The sequence below is a fragment of the Oreochromis niloticus genome, linkage group LG13 (genome assembly GCF_001858045.2).
Source record: "Oreochromis niloticus isolate F11D_XX linkage group LG13, O_niloticus_UMD_NMBU, whole genome shotgun sequence".
Taxonomy (NCBI): Eukaryota; Metazoa; Chordata; class Actinopteri; order Cichliformes; family Cichlidae; genus Oreochromis; species Oreochromis niloticus.
Genome location: NC_031978.2, coordinates 33,074,648 through 33,087,746, shown reverse-complemented (window position 1 = coordinate 33,087,746; position 13,099 = coordinate 33,074,648). Strand labels below are relative to the sequence as shown.

Below are 13,099 nucleotides of genomic sequence, written 5' to 3'. Positions count from 1 at the left end.
CAAAGTACTCCACAGTACTTCTACTGTACTTAAATAGAAGTACAGATACTAGCGTTAAAAAATACTCCAGTAAAAGTTGAAGTATTGATTCAACTTCCTGCAGAGTATTTTAATGCAATCTTCAGATACAGTATATATGTGTTTTAAATACTGTGTGTGTCTCGATGTTTCATTTATAGTGCCACCCCTTAGGAAAAGATTTTTTTTTCCTCCTGAGTATTTATTTATTTATTCGTTTGTGAAACATATTTGTCCTCAGACTTTTCTACTTCTTCATTCATGCCCTAACGTCTGTTTCATTAGTCTCATTAATCTCCCTCTGGGAATCTGCTGACATTTGTGGGTCCTTATATTTATGCTGTTATTTTATTTATTTATTTATTTATTTAACTGAGGCAATTATTGCCAATCTCAAAAACTGCAGAGAGAAAGTAACAGGAAATGCACAGGAACTGGCCAGTGCTGGCTGCGACGACCCGACGTGTAGTTACATTTCCTGGAAGGTCCATTTAGGTTATGGCGTAGGGTTAAAAGGGGTTTACAGTTTGTAACTTACATTGTAAGTTATGATGTACCTTTTTCACAGATGTCTAAATCAGGCATAACTTAACAGCTTCTTGTCTGACAGGTGCAGCTGCATGCTAGTTAATGAGCTGAGTTTCAATCTTCTCTTTCTCTATCTGTGACAACAGCAACAATCAAGTGTCAACACTTTGCTAATGCCCTGCTGTGATTAGCAGTAAACTACATTTTGCTCAAAAAAGAAAACTCACTCACGTTTTTTGAAGTATTTCAGGCCTTAACTTACTTTGGAACAGGTCTTTGGGGCATCATTAGCAGGGTTAACTGCTCTGGCTAGGCCTGTTAGCAGCTAATGCTAAATCAACATGAAGGGTTAATGCTGTCTTGATGCATGCTTGTTTTCAGTGGAAGAAACGTTTCGTCACTCGTTATCTGTTCAGGTCTCCAAACTGTTCCATGCTCCTGTTTAATAAAAATAGTAAAGAAAGGACAGAGTGTCCTACAAAATGGCAGAGAAACAGTTTTCACAGTTTAAATGGCACCTCCATAACTAGATAACTTTTCATCATGCAGCTTCTCTGAATGTGGCATAGAAACAGAGGTGCACACTCTTGCGCCAACGTGTGAAAAAAAATTTATTTGCTGGAGATTATCAGCAAATTTTAACTTTGATTAAGCAGTGCCAAAAAAAAGAGCTAGAATTTTAACTATTGACAAATGTGACTTGCCTACCTCACACACTCCCCTGGGCTTTCTTGTGTGTGTGTGTGCGTTTGTATGGACATGCATGTGAGCACTTGTAAATAGTGCTGGGTGGGGACCTGAACCTTAATACAGACAAAACTGCAGGAAGAATGCATAATGAATGCATAGTGTAGCAATCATACCATGGGTGGAGCCATGGTATGTAGCTCCAACACCACAGACAAACCCATATCACAATGATGTACAAACCCCCCCCCAAAAAAAAAAAACACAGACGACCTACCAATTCCCCAAACGTAAAGCCAAAACATCTGTGTCGCCCCCCGGTGTGTGCGGCTGCAGTATAGGCCTTAAACCCCTGTCCCTCAGTGTTATAGTAAATAGGTTTTGTGTCAAATTAGAATGATAAAACTCTCCTCAGATAAATCTGCTTTCTACCATTATTAGTAGCTCTTATCACATTTGATGGTGTTAAATTTGGTTGCAACATCATGACAACAGCTTTGACTGGTTGCTGCAGTCACAAATAAACTTGCATATCACTGTTCAGGTATTAAAAATAGAGTACAGATGCTGAGAGCAGGTCCAGTGTTTACACTCCATAACCTTGAGTGACTGTTTTCAAACTGACAGCATGAGGTGCTCGACAGTAACTGGACTAACTGACGGAAGGCCCTGATGCATGGGAATTTTTCAGTAAGTGAAATGTGTGTTTGTAAGCTAATAAGTAAATAGCTATCGGGAAAAGCCGTTTTTTATTGGCTGACCTGTTTACATGAATGAATTTACCCACACTAAAGAAATTACTCTTCTGAGCTTGATTATTAATTAAAGCCAGTGCATGATTTAATTAATAATTAATAATTAGCTGCAACAGTTTGGTAAAGAGGAGGGACTAAAGCTGTTTATATGAGAGGAACAGAAAAGTCATCAGGAGTGTTTGTCACCATTTGGTTTTATCAGTGTTGATCAAGTTACTTGTTATTACTACGTTATTATTGTGGTAACGAGCACGGTAACTAGTTATTATGCCAAAATCAGGAACACGTTACTCGTTACTGGGATTTAGATAGGCTCGTTATTCGTTACTTCGTGTGGTGGCTATCGCGGAGCTTCCACAGATTCAGTAACATTAGCAAGTGGTGGAAGGAAGCCAGCAGGTGGATGAGAGAAAGGGGAGGCAAGAGGAGAGACCCGAAGCGGCCGCCCGTCCGAGTGTCAGGTGAACTGAACTTCAGGTAAGAAGTTGTGACCTGCACTCTATCTGAGTCAGATATAAACCAAGTTTAGGTGGAGTTTATTTTGGTTATGCTGACTTTTTCGTACTGCGTGCTAGCTAGCATGACGGGGTTTCTATACAGCTGGGTGGGTGCTATGTTACTGATGTTGAACTTTATTTTGTTCATAAGGTTAATTATTAGAGTTGACAACCGTCCCCTAAAAAACGGAATTGTCTCGTATTCAGAGAAAACATTATGCGTTTCGTATTGAGGTGAAAAGAAACACAGTTTGTCCCGGACTTCAGCTAGAATGAAAAAGACACAAAGCTGGAGTTATTCTGTGTGTTTGCTGCACAGCTGCCCCTTCTTCTCTCATTCTCTCCTTCTACTTCAATCATGAAACTGATCAATGATCAGCTGATCGGCTTTTCTCCCTTGTTTGTTTATCGCCCACTTCGCGCCAGAAAGAGGAAACCAGCGGATGTCGCGTTAAACAACAGCAGCACGTTTGATCAGCTGTTGTTAGAATTTATTTAATATTAATTTCTAGTATCAGCTGATGTTTGCTGGAGCCACAGCTGTAAAAACTGCTGGTCATGATATTGGTTTGGTTATCTGGTGAGTGGGAAACATGAAGATGAAACCAGGAGATGTCCTTACTGAATCATCAGAGCTGAACAGGTGATGGAGAAACAGGTTTACCTTTTAGGTCACATGAATGAGTTGACGTTATGAATTGTTTCTGAGAGACAAATAACACCAGGATCCTTTTCTATGTAGCTGATAGCTGGTAACTGTGCAGGGGCGGGTCTAGCAAAGTGTTGCCAGGGGGCCAGGTAGGGCATTAACAGGGAAAGGGGGGCACAAAGAAATACTCTCTTATTCTCATTTAAAATGTCTAGCTTTTAATAAATAATTATCTGAGTCTTACAACAAACGATTGATAGATTGATACATATACAGGGAGTGCAGAATTATTAGGCAAATGAGTATTTTGTCCACATCATCCTCTTCATGCATGTTGTCTTACTCCAAGCTGTATAGGCCCGAAAGCCTACTACCAATTAAGCATATTAGGTGATGTGCATCTCTGTAATGAGAAGGGGTGTGGTCTAATGACATCAACACCCTATATCAGGTGTGCATAATTATTAGGCAACTTCCTTTCCTTTGGCAAAATGACTGGGTCAAGACTGGGCCAAGAAATATCTCAAGACTGATTTTTCTAAGGTTTTATGGACTGATGAAATGAGAGTGAGTCTTGATGGGCCAGATGGATGGGCCCGTGGCTGGATTGGTAAAGGGCAGAGAGCTCCAGTCCGACTCAGACGCCAGCAAGGTGGAGGTGGAGTACTGGTTTGGGCTGGTATCATCAAAGATGAGCTTGTGGGGCCTTTTCGGGTTGAGGATGGAGTCAAGCTCAACTCCCAGTCCTACTGCCAGTTTCTGGAAAACACCTTCTTCAAGCAGTGGTACAGGAAGAAGTCTGCATCCTTCAAGAAAAACATGATTTTCATGCAGGACAATGCTCCATCACACGCGTCCAAGTACTCCACAGCGTGGCTGGCAAGAAAGGGTATGAAAGAAGAAAAACTAATGACATGGCCTCCTTGTTCACCTGATCTGAACCCCATTGAGAACCTGTGGTCCATCATCAAATGTGAGATTTACAAGGAGGGAAAACAGTACACCTCTCTGAACAGTGTCTGGGAGGCTGTGGTTGCTGCTGCACGCAATGTTGATGGTGAACAGATCAAAACACTGACAGAATCCATGGATGGCAGGCTTTTGAGTGTCCTTGCAAAGAAAGGTGGCTATATTGGTCGCTGATTTGTTTTTGTTTTGTTTTTGAATGTCAGAAATGTATATTTGTGAATGTGGAGATGTTATATTGGTTTCACTGGTAAAAATAAATAATTGAAATGGGTATATATTTGTTTTTTGTTAAGTTGCCTAATAATTATGCACAGTAATAGTCACCTGCACACACACATATCCCCCTAAAATAGCTAAAACTAAAAACAAACCAAAAACTACTTCCAAAAACATTCAGCTTTGATATTAATGAGTTTTTTGGGTTCATTGAGAACATGGTTGTTGTTCAATAATAAAATTATTCCTCAAAAATACAACTTGCCTAATAATTCTGCACTCCCTGTATACCATCAAGACAGTGTACATCACTGTTACAACAGTGTTTGTTTTCATTCAAAGGCTTTATGATTTTTCCTATAATGGTGGGCCGGTCTCTAGTCAAAATGCCCGGGCCGATTTTTTGTCCCAGTCCAGCCCTGTATGCAGCTCATCTGCAGTCTGGTGTTACCTACATCTTCCTATTCAGAAGGCAGAATTTCTGAGTTCTGAGTACAATCAAAAGCACCACGACTGCAGTTTTTGTGTTGGATGTAAAAAGCGCACATGACGCTGTGACGTAGGTAGAATCATGGCGGCGGTCAACAACGGTCCAGGCGTGGGATTTCTCTCGTGGAAATATGCACATTATCTTTTCCTTTCTATTGGTAGGTGGCACAGTGCACTTGTGGCAAGTAAGCAAGCTAGAAGACTGGCACTCTTGCTGGGTATCCAGTTACGGAAGCAACACATTAACAAGAGAAGTCTGAGTAAAACCAAAGTTACTTTCCCTAGTAACTAGTTACTTTGAAAGTAACGAGTAACTTGAAGTAACTGAGTTACTTTTGATGGAAGTAACTAGTAATGTAACTAAGTTACTAATTTAAAGTAACTTACCCAACACTGGTTACTTTACTGTTTACTTATTTTCTAGAGTAATTTGTTACTTTCAAAAACATGACACACAACCTGAATACGTAATAAAGCAGTAGACCTTTCAACCCAATTCTATTTTTATGCATAATCCATCATATAAAATTGATCAAATGGAAAGCCTCCTTCTAAAAATTGTTTTATTAGTTTTATTCTTTTAATTTTATGCACATTGCATTAAGCAAACATTAAATTATATGCAACTGTCTTTGACTTGAAGAAATTTGTTTAACATTTAAACTTATTTTCTGCATATTCCAGCATATAAAATAAAATAATTTTTTGTGTTTACACTCACTCTGTCAAATCCGTACATCTAATATGTTATGCAGTGATACCTCCATAAGTTTTTTGGTTATCCTACAGGTGACACGATGGAGAACAACCGAACCACGACTGGAAACCTGCTGTTAATCCAGTTGATGCATTAACAAGAAGAGCTTGAATGATATTAGATGGTGTATAGAATTACAGATGTTAAGATGTATGCCTATTTCAATATAGCGACGTAACTTGTGTTTATTGAACACAATATTGATAAGATCTTGGAGAAGTTTACGGCTCTCCAATGGGAAATTGATGGACCTGGTGACCAGTGATGGACATTAGAACAACTGTCCGCTCTAACCCAAACAACCGCCATCTTGATTCATGCAGCTACACCCCCCCCCGCCACCAGCTGGAGGCCCGAAAGGGCAAGGCTGACGAGAACAACAAAGTTCTCTTTGATAAAAAGACTTTGTTTTGACTCTTTGCTCCTATCCTTCAAGGACACCTGCGTCGGCCAAGGACTGTTGACTTTGGCTTAACCGGGTGAAAGGACACTCTCTCTCAAGTTGAACACAAGATATAAACACACGCGCACACATATGCATGTACACTGGCGCGGATGTATACTCACTCCCCTCCCCCACCCCAAACGGCTACTATGCTTACTACCCACCCGATGCAGACGGCGGGTTGACTGGGCCAGCACAGAATCTTGCTGCTCCCGGATGCTGCTGTCTACACCGGCAAACTCTCACACACTCCTATTGCTTGTGATGTGTTTTAATGGTATTGTGGTGTGCAGATTCATGTGCTTTTGACTGATCGTGGCTCAAGAGTTGGGAGGTCATCTAGTAATCGGAAGGTTACCGGTTCGAGCCCCGGCTCCGACAGTCTCGGTCGTTGTGTCCTTAGGCAAAACACTTCACCCGTTGCCTACTGGTGGTGGTCAGAGGGCCCGGTGGCGCCAGTGTCCGTCAGCCTCGCCTCTGTCAGTGCGCCCCAGGGTGGCTGTGGCTACAATATAGCTTGCCATCACCAGTGTGTGTGTGAATGGGTGGATGACTGGTTGTGTAAAGTGCTTTGGGGTCCTTAGGGACTAGTAAAGCGCTATACAAATACAGACCATTTACCATCTCCCACCAGGAGTTCAGTCTTTTTCTCTCCTCCAATCCCTATTATGTTGTGCATTGTTTATCTTTATGCTACCTGTTCTGACCTGTCTCCCCGATGTGACGTTTGTGTATGTATGGTTGGAAGAGGTCCTATTTCAAGGCAGGCAACGGCAAGTGACAAATAAAGCTTCTTCATTTTCATCATCATCTTCATCATCATTTTACTTAAGCAATTCAACACAGTATCACAGCAAAACAGGATAGACACACCAGTCCACCGAGTGGAGAGGCAAAGTGTGAAACCAATCGAACTCGATTGATTTCACAATAAAATCATTCAGTTTAACTGAATTGAATTTTGAATGATTTTAATCTACTGTACATATTTCTGCATACTTTGAGCTACAGAAAATTCTAATATCAAAACTTTAATTTTTTTCAGGACTTTTAGGCTATTACTTTTGTTGTTGTAACTTTCAGAGTTTTCAAAATATTTGCGTGTGTGTGTGTGGGGGGGGGGTGGCAGCATTGAAATAAATGGAGAAAGTTTCAAATCCTCTTCAGATTTGCCCTACTATGAGAGCTAATTGGTTCAGCATATTTTCAGTTGGAGGAAAAAGTCAAACATTAATTAGGTCCCAAGACCTTGAACTTTAGAGTATTATTTAGTTAGCTGATATCTTGTAAAGATTTCAGACGGTGGCAATTTTAGTTTTATGAAGTGTTCAGACCTTTCTTGAAATTAAAATGATTTCCTTTTGTGGACTCCAAGTGGATTTACAAAAAGTACAACTATAGACAGTTTAAAAACAGATGTAGCTAACTATGATGACTAACTAAAGTAAAAATAAGTCATGGAAAGACAGCTTGGTACAACAGCTATAGCGGACAAAGCTAAATCTCACTCACTTGAAATGTAATTAGAGAAGTACACAGAGATGGTTTTGAGTACTTGAGATTCAGGTAGAAATAAAAATGTTATCTCTTTACACCGACTTGTGTAGGATAATAAAATGATAGAAATCACTGTTGTATTTCTTAACAAACAACATGAGTTACTCGACTGAAGTTTTAAAAAAAGATTATTAGAGGGAAATATGACTGCAATGCCTAATTTTTAACACTAGAGGGAGTTGTAGGACTGATTAATGAGAATCAGAACTGCGTTTATTGGCGAAGCATATGGGCAAACACATCCAAGGAATTTGGTTCTGGTAGATAGTGTCTCTCAAGCACAACAGTGTAATCACAACACACACACACACACACACACACACATAGATAGATAGATAGATAGATAGATAGATAGATAGATAGATAGACACACATATAGGACACACCATCTTTGAATGAATATACACATGGAATTATGTAGCAAACAAAAAAGTGTGAAATAACAAACAAAGAAATAACAAAACATGTTTTATATTTTAGATTCTTCAAAACGGCCACCCTTCGCTCTGACTGCTTTTATGCACACTCTTGGCATTCTATCGATGAAAGGATTTCACAAATGAACCCTGACAAGCCACACCTGTGAAGTAAAAACCGTTCTAGGTGACTAGATAATGAAGCTCAATGCAAATGATTTGCAGCGCTGTCAACATAAGTCATATGTCAATATAAGACATATTTATTTATTTTATTTAGAGTTATTTATCTTTTTGTCTTTGCTACTTTGCTTCGCTAATTCCATGTATCTTGTTTCATATATTTGATGTGTTCAGTTTGTATCTACAATGTAGAAAGTAGTAAAAATAAAGAAAAAACATTAAATGAGAAGGTATGTCCAAACTTTTGAATGGTACTGTACTTCTATTTTATTGTACTGTACCATGCCATTACACTCTCTCCTTTTCACTAGTCATGCCTGTCACCACATGGGAGGTGTCGTCTACAGGGAAACCCTTGTTCACCATCTAACAAGATTTTCACACCAAAGGGAAGGACACCAGGGCTAGTACAAGTATGAAGCACGTCCCCCAGGAAACAGGAAATTCAGCTCCTAGGCTCACACAGACAGCAGAAAGAAAACGCTTCCTCCCTCTAAACAGCATCTGTCTTTGATGGAGACAAATGTTTTTTATTCTGTTTGTCTGTCTGTAACTCTGATTTCCTGGAATGGCAATGCTTACAGGCTGACTGTGTGGATGTTGTGAAACTTTCATCCCCAATAACTTTTTTTCAAATCCTTTTTTTATGCTCATACTTCATACTTTTACTGCGCATTCACTGGTGCCTGGAGTCTTCAAAGAAATAGTTAAATAGCTGAAAATGGAAAGAGATTTAAATTATAAATTAAAAATAAATAATTAAATATTAAGATGAATTTAAGCTTTCCTTTGTATTTGTTTGCTACAATCAAAGTTTTTGGCCATTTATTCCTTAAAAGTGTATTGTGCGATATAATTTGGTTTTTCAGGTGGAAAAAAATCACATTGATGATGTAGCAATCTCCCAAACTCACAAAAACTGGCTTTAATAAAAAATAACTTTAAGAAAAGTGTCTGTTACATTTCCTATGCTCTGTTTTCTCTTTTTTGCTGAACATCTGCAATGGGTCTTGTAAATCCTTTCAGCTGCAGGTGTTCTGCGTTTTCCTTACCTTCTCTCTCTACATCTGATTTGTAATTTTCATAAGAAATATGTCTATTTGTATTTTTCATTCAAGCTCTAGAAATAAGCAAATGGGGGGGGGGGGGGGGGGGGGGGGGTCTACTTGGGCAAGGGGCAAGATTTGTTAGCATTATAAACTTTCTGGTTTTCAGTAGTACTCAATATTCTCCCTTGATTGTGAGCAGGTAAAGTAACAGTCACACAGGTCTAGAGGCTGATTGTTTTTTTGTTTTTTTTGTTTGTTTTTGATCATTTTATTTTAAATTTCCAAAATATAATACAGAAACAAAAACAGCCTCCCACCCCCCCCCCCCCAAAAAAAAAAGGCTCGGTTGCGTTACAGGAAAAACAGTTAATTCAAACAGACTTGCACTTCATGATATATATACATATACCTACATACATACATACATCTACATGCATATATATATATATACACATACATACACATACACAAACCTGAAATTAATGAGAGTTTACAAATCTAGTTTAGCCCAGTCTGGCTTTTGCAAAGTGTTCCAAAAAGGGGTTCCAGACATTCAGAAAAGAGTCTTTTGAGTATTTACTGAACCTTTCCATATGTATTATGAACATCATGTCTGTTACCCACAACTGAAAGGAAGGAGGGGTGGGGGACTTCCATTCCCTCAGTATTATTCTCTTGGCAACAATCAGGCCTAGTTCCAGTGGCCCCTGCAATTTAACCGGAAGTAGCTCTGACGTGGGAGAACATCCAAAAATTACAAGTTCAGGTTCAGGCTGTAAAGGTTTCATATATGCCTTGGAGTACCAGTCAAATATTTTAAACCAAAAGCCTCTTAATGAGGGACAAGACCAAAAGGCATGAAACAATAGAGGCTGATTGTTGATGCACAGAAAAAAAACTGCTTGCTAGCAATTACACCAACCACATAGCAAACAAAAGTTTTCTGGAGGTCGGATTTTGGATTGGGGTTGCCAGCCACTCTCTAGACCTCCATGCCTGGGGCTTAAACGGTGGTAGTATATTAGCCTCTTAAATCTATCTGCATTTTGAAACATTAAGTGCCAAATAGAAGGATATCGCTCTGAAGCTGAGTCACTTGATTAAAGCTTAATAATGACTAAAGTCCTGCTTCAAGAATTTTTGGAATTTCTTCCAAGCACATTTTAGAGTAATTTCTCCAGAACCACAAAAAACATTCGTTATTAAAGATGAATATTCACCCCAAGCATTAACCTGAATTTCAAGTGTAAAACTAGAGGAGTTCCCCTTCAATCATTTCCACATTGCCGAGCATGGTGCACTCGGCTGTATCTGTTTCGCTGCTTTTTACCCCCCTCTACGCTCTTTTATGGACCTTGGCATTGTATTTTTTATCCTTTTAGTTGTATGCTCATCTAATGGCTGTGCACTGATTACATACGACAGGCAAACACTTTTAAATCTAAGACTCTCCCATTCCTCTCGGGCTGATCCTTGCTGGAACCTGGGCGATGCCACCCCGCCCCAACTGGACCCTCCGACTGGCTTCTTCCACCTACCTATTCCTAATCTACACAAGAAACACTACAGGAAACGTGGTAGAAGGAGTGGCCGTCGTGTTTGCCTCAGGGTCTACTTTAAAGCCAGAGCCACAGGCTACCCACATGCTAGCCTGGATATTTTATCTTTTTCCCCTCCTTCCCAGGAGCGCTCTGATGCTAAGTTGCTCACCCACCATTGGATCTGCTCAGCTGACCACGAAGTCTACCCTGCTCTTCCTGTGGCATGTTCTCCTGCTCGGGTTTAGATAACATCGCTCCGACGCAGTGTTTGCTGAAGCAACTTAAGTGTCCTACGACGCACCACACGTGGCGATTTAGCCCCTAGGATACGGATGGCATTGCTTAATGTCAGGTTGCTGGTCAATAAGACTTTTCTCTTAAATGACTTCCTCTCCACTAATGGGCTTGATGCTTTATTCCTGACTGAAACCTGGATTCGTCCTGGTGAGTTTATCCCTTTTACCGAACTTCTTCCATCGGACTGTGTCGCTTTTAGCTCACCAAGGCTTACTGGTAGGGGTGGCGGCGTAGCATCGGTTTTTAAAAATTCATATGCAGTTCGGCAGCTACCCTCACCTACCTGCTCTAGTTTTGAAGTCCAGTTATTGGAGATGACTGCATCCACGACCACACTCTGCGTGGTGGTTTACCGACCGCCTAAATATAGCAAATGTTTTATCATGGACTTTGCTGATCTCCTAGGTTCTGTTCTTTTTAAGTATGGTTGTGTTCTCATTGTTGGTGATTTTGACATACACACCTGCTGTAAGGATGACCCATTTGCTAAAGACTTCCTTGCTTTAACCTGGCTCAGTGGGTTAATCACCCAACCCATGTTAAAGGACATACTTTGGACTTGGTTTTTTCACATGGTCTGGACATTTGTATCAAGGATATAAGTGACGCTGGGATCTCGGATCATTTCCCAGTTATATTTGATACTCGCTTATGCACTAATGAACTACATCCTGTGGCTCCCCTTCGCCCGCTATGTGTAATTAATGCTGAAGCGGTGTCAAACTTCTCTATGTCTTCCTTGGATTCTGCATCTGTCATTCCCGACTGTTGTTCTTTCCGCTCGGTTGATGACTGTGCTAATACCTTGTTATCGTTATTTTCTTCTATCCTTGATACTGTTGCCCCTATTAAAATGAAGCGCCCCAGAACCTACTCTCAGTGTTGGCTTAATGACACTATGCGCATTCTACGTCGCTTGTGTCGGCGTGCTGAGAGAAGGTGGAAAAAAGATAAACTTCAGGTTTCTCACGACATGCTACGGACTAGCCGCTTAAAATTCCAAAGTGCTGCGTAAATGGCCAAAGCGTCTTTCTTATCCAAAATCATCCTGGCCAATGGCCATAACCTTATTTAAAATTTTTAACTCAGTGGTTAACCCTTCCCCGGACATGCCTTTAATTTATTCTATGGCTCTTTGTGAGCAATTTCAAATTCACTTTTTAGATAAGATCACATCTCTTAAGTCCTCCCTTCCCCCTGTTTTATGTCCTCTCCCCATTCCTGAGTGCATTTCAACTTTCCACCAGTTTGAGCCTGTGTCACTTTTGTCTCTTAAGCGGCTAGTTGATCAAATGAATAACACCAATACTGTGCTGACATTCTTCCATCTCACATAGCTAAGGACTGTTTTGATGTAATTGGACCTAGTATCCTATTTCTTATGAACTTTTCTTTGCTCTCAGGCTGTGTTCCTTTGGCTTTTAAGCGTGCCGATTCTTAAAAAAAGAAACTCTGACTGTTATGACCTTTCAAACTACAGACCGATCTCTAAGCTTTCGTTCTTGTCCAAGATCCTGGAGAGACTAGTTCTCTCCCAGCTCCAGGCGTACTTGGACACGAACAATATTGCTGAGAAATTTCAGTCTGCTTTTAAGCCATTGCATAGTACTGAAACGGCATTGGTAAGAGTTCTTAATGATATTCTTGTAATTACCGATACTGGATGCTCTATGGTCCTAGTTTTACTGGACCTCTCTTTGGCTTTTGATATGGTGGACCATAACAACTTATTATTAAGACTTGAGCACACTGTGGGTATTAGAGGCACTGCCCTCGACTGGTTTAAATCATATCTCGCTGACAGGTCCTTTTCGGTTAACTTGGGCACCTTCTCCTCTTCCTCTGCACCGGTCTGTTGCGGTGTACCTCAAGGATCAGTTTTAGGCCCTATTCTTTTCTTGTTGTATTTGCTCCCTCTAGGCGCAATCTTTGAAAAACACAATATTGCCTTCCACTGTTACGCCGATGACATACAGATCTATTTTGAACTTACTGACAACCTTGCTGTGTCCCTGCACTACTTTCAAGAATGCATGCGGGAGGTCA

The 13,099-nt window shown here is 40.3% G+C and overlaps 1 protein-coding gene across 3 annotated transcripts in view; it reads right to left on the bottom strand.

The window, feature by feature from the left end:
• Window positions 1-13,099, bottom strand: part of ttc27 (tetratricopeptide repeat domain 27) — a 728,099-nt gene that overhangs the window by 367,187 nt on the left and 347,813 nt on the right. The window lies entirely within an intron of this gene.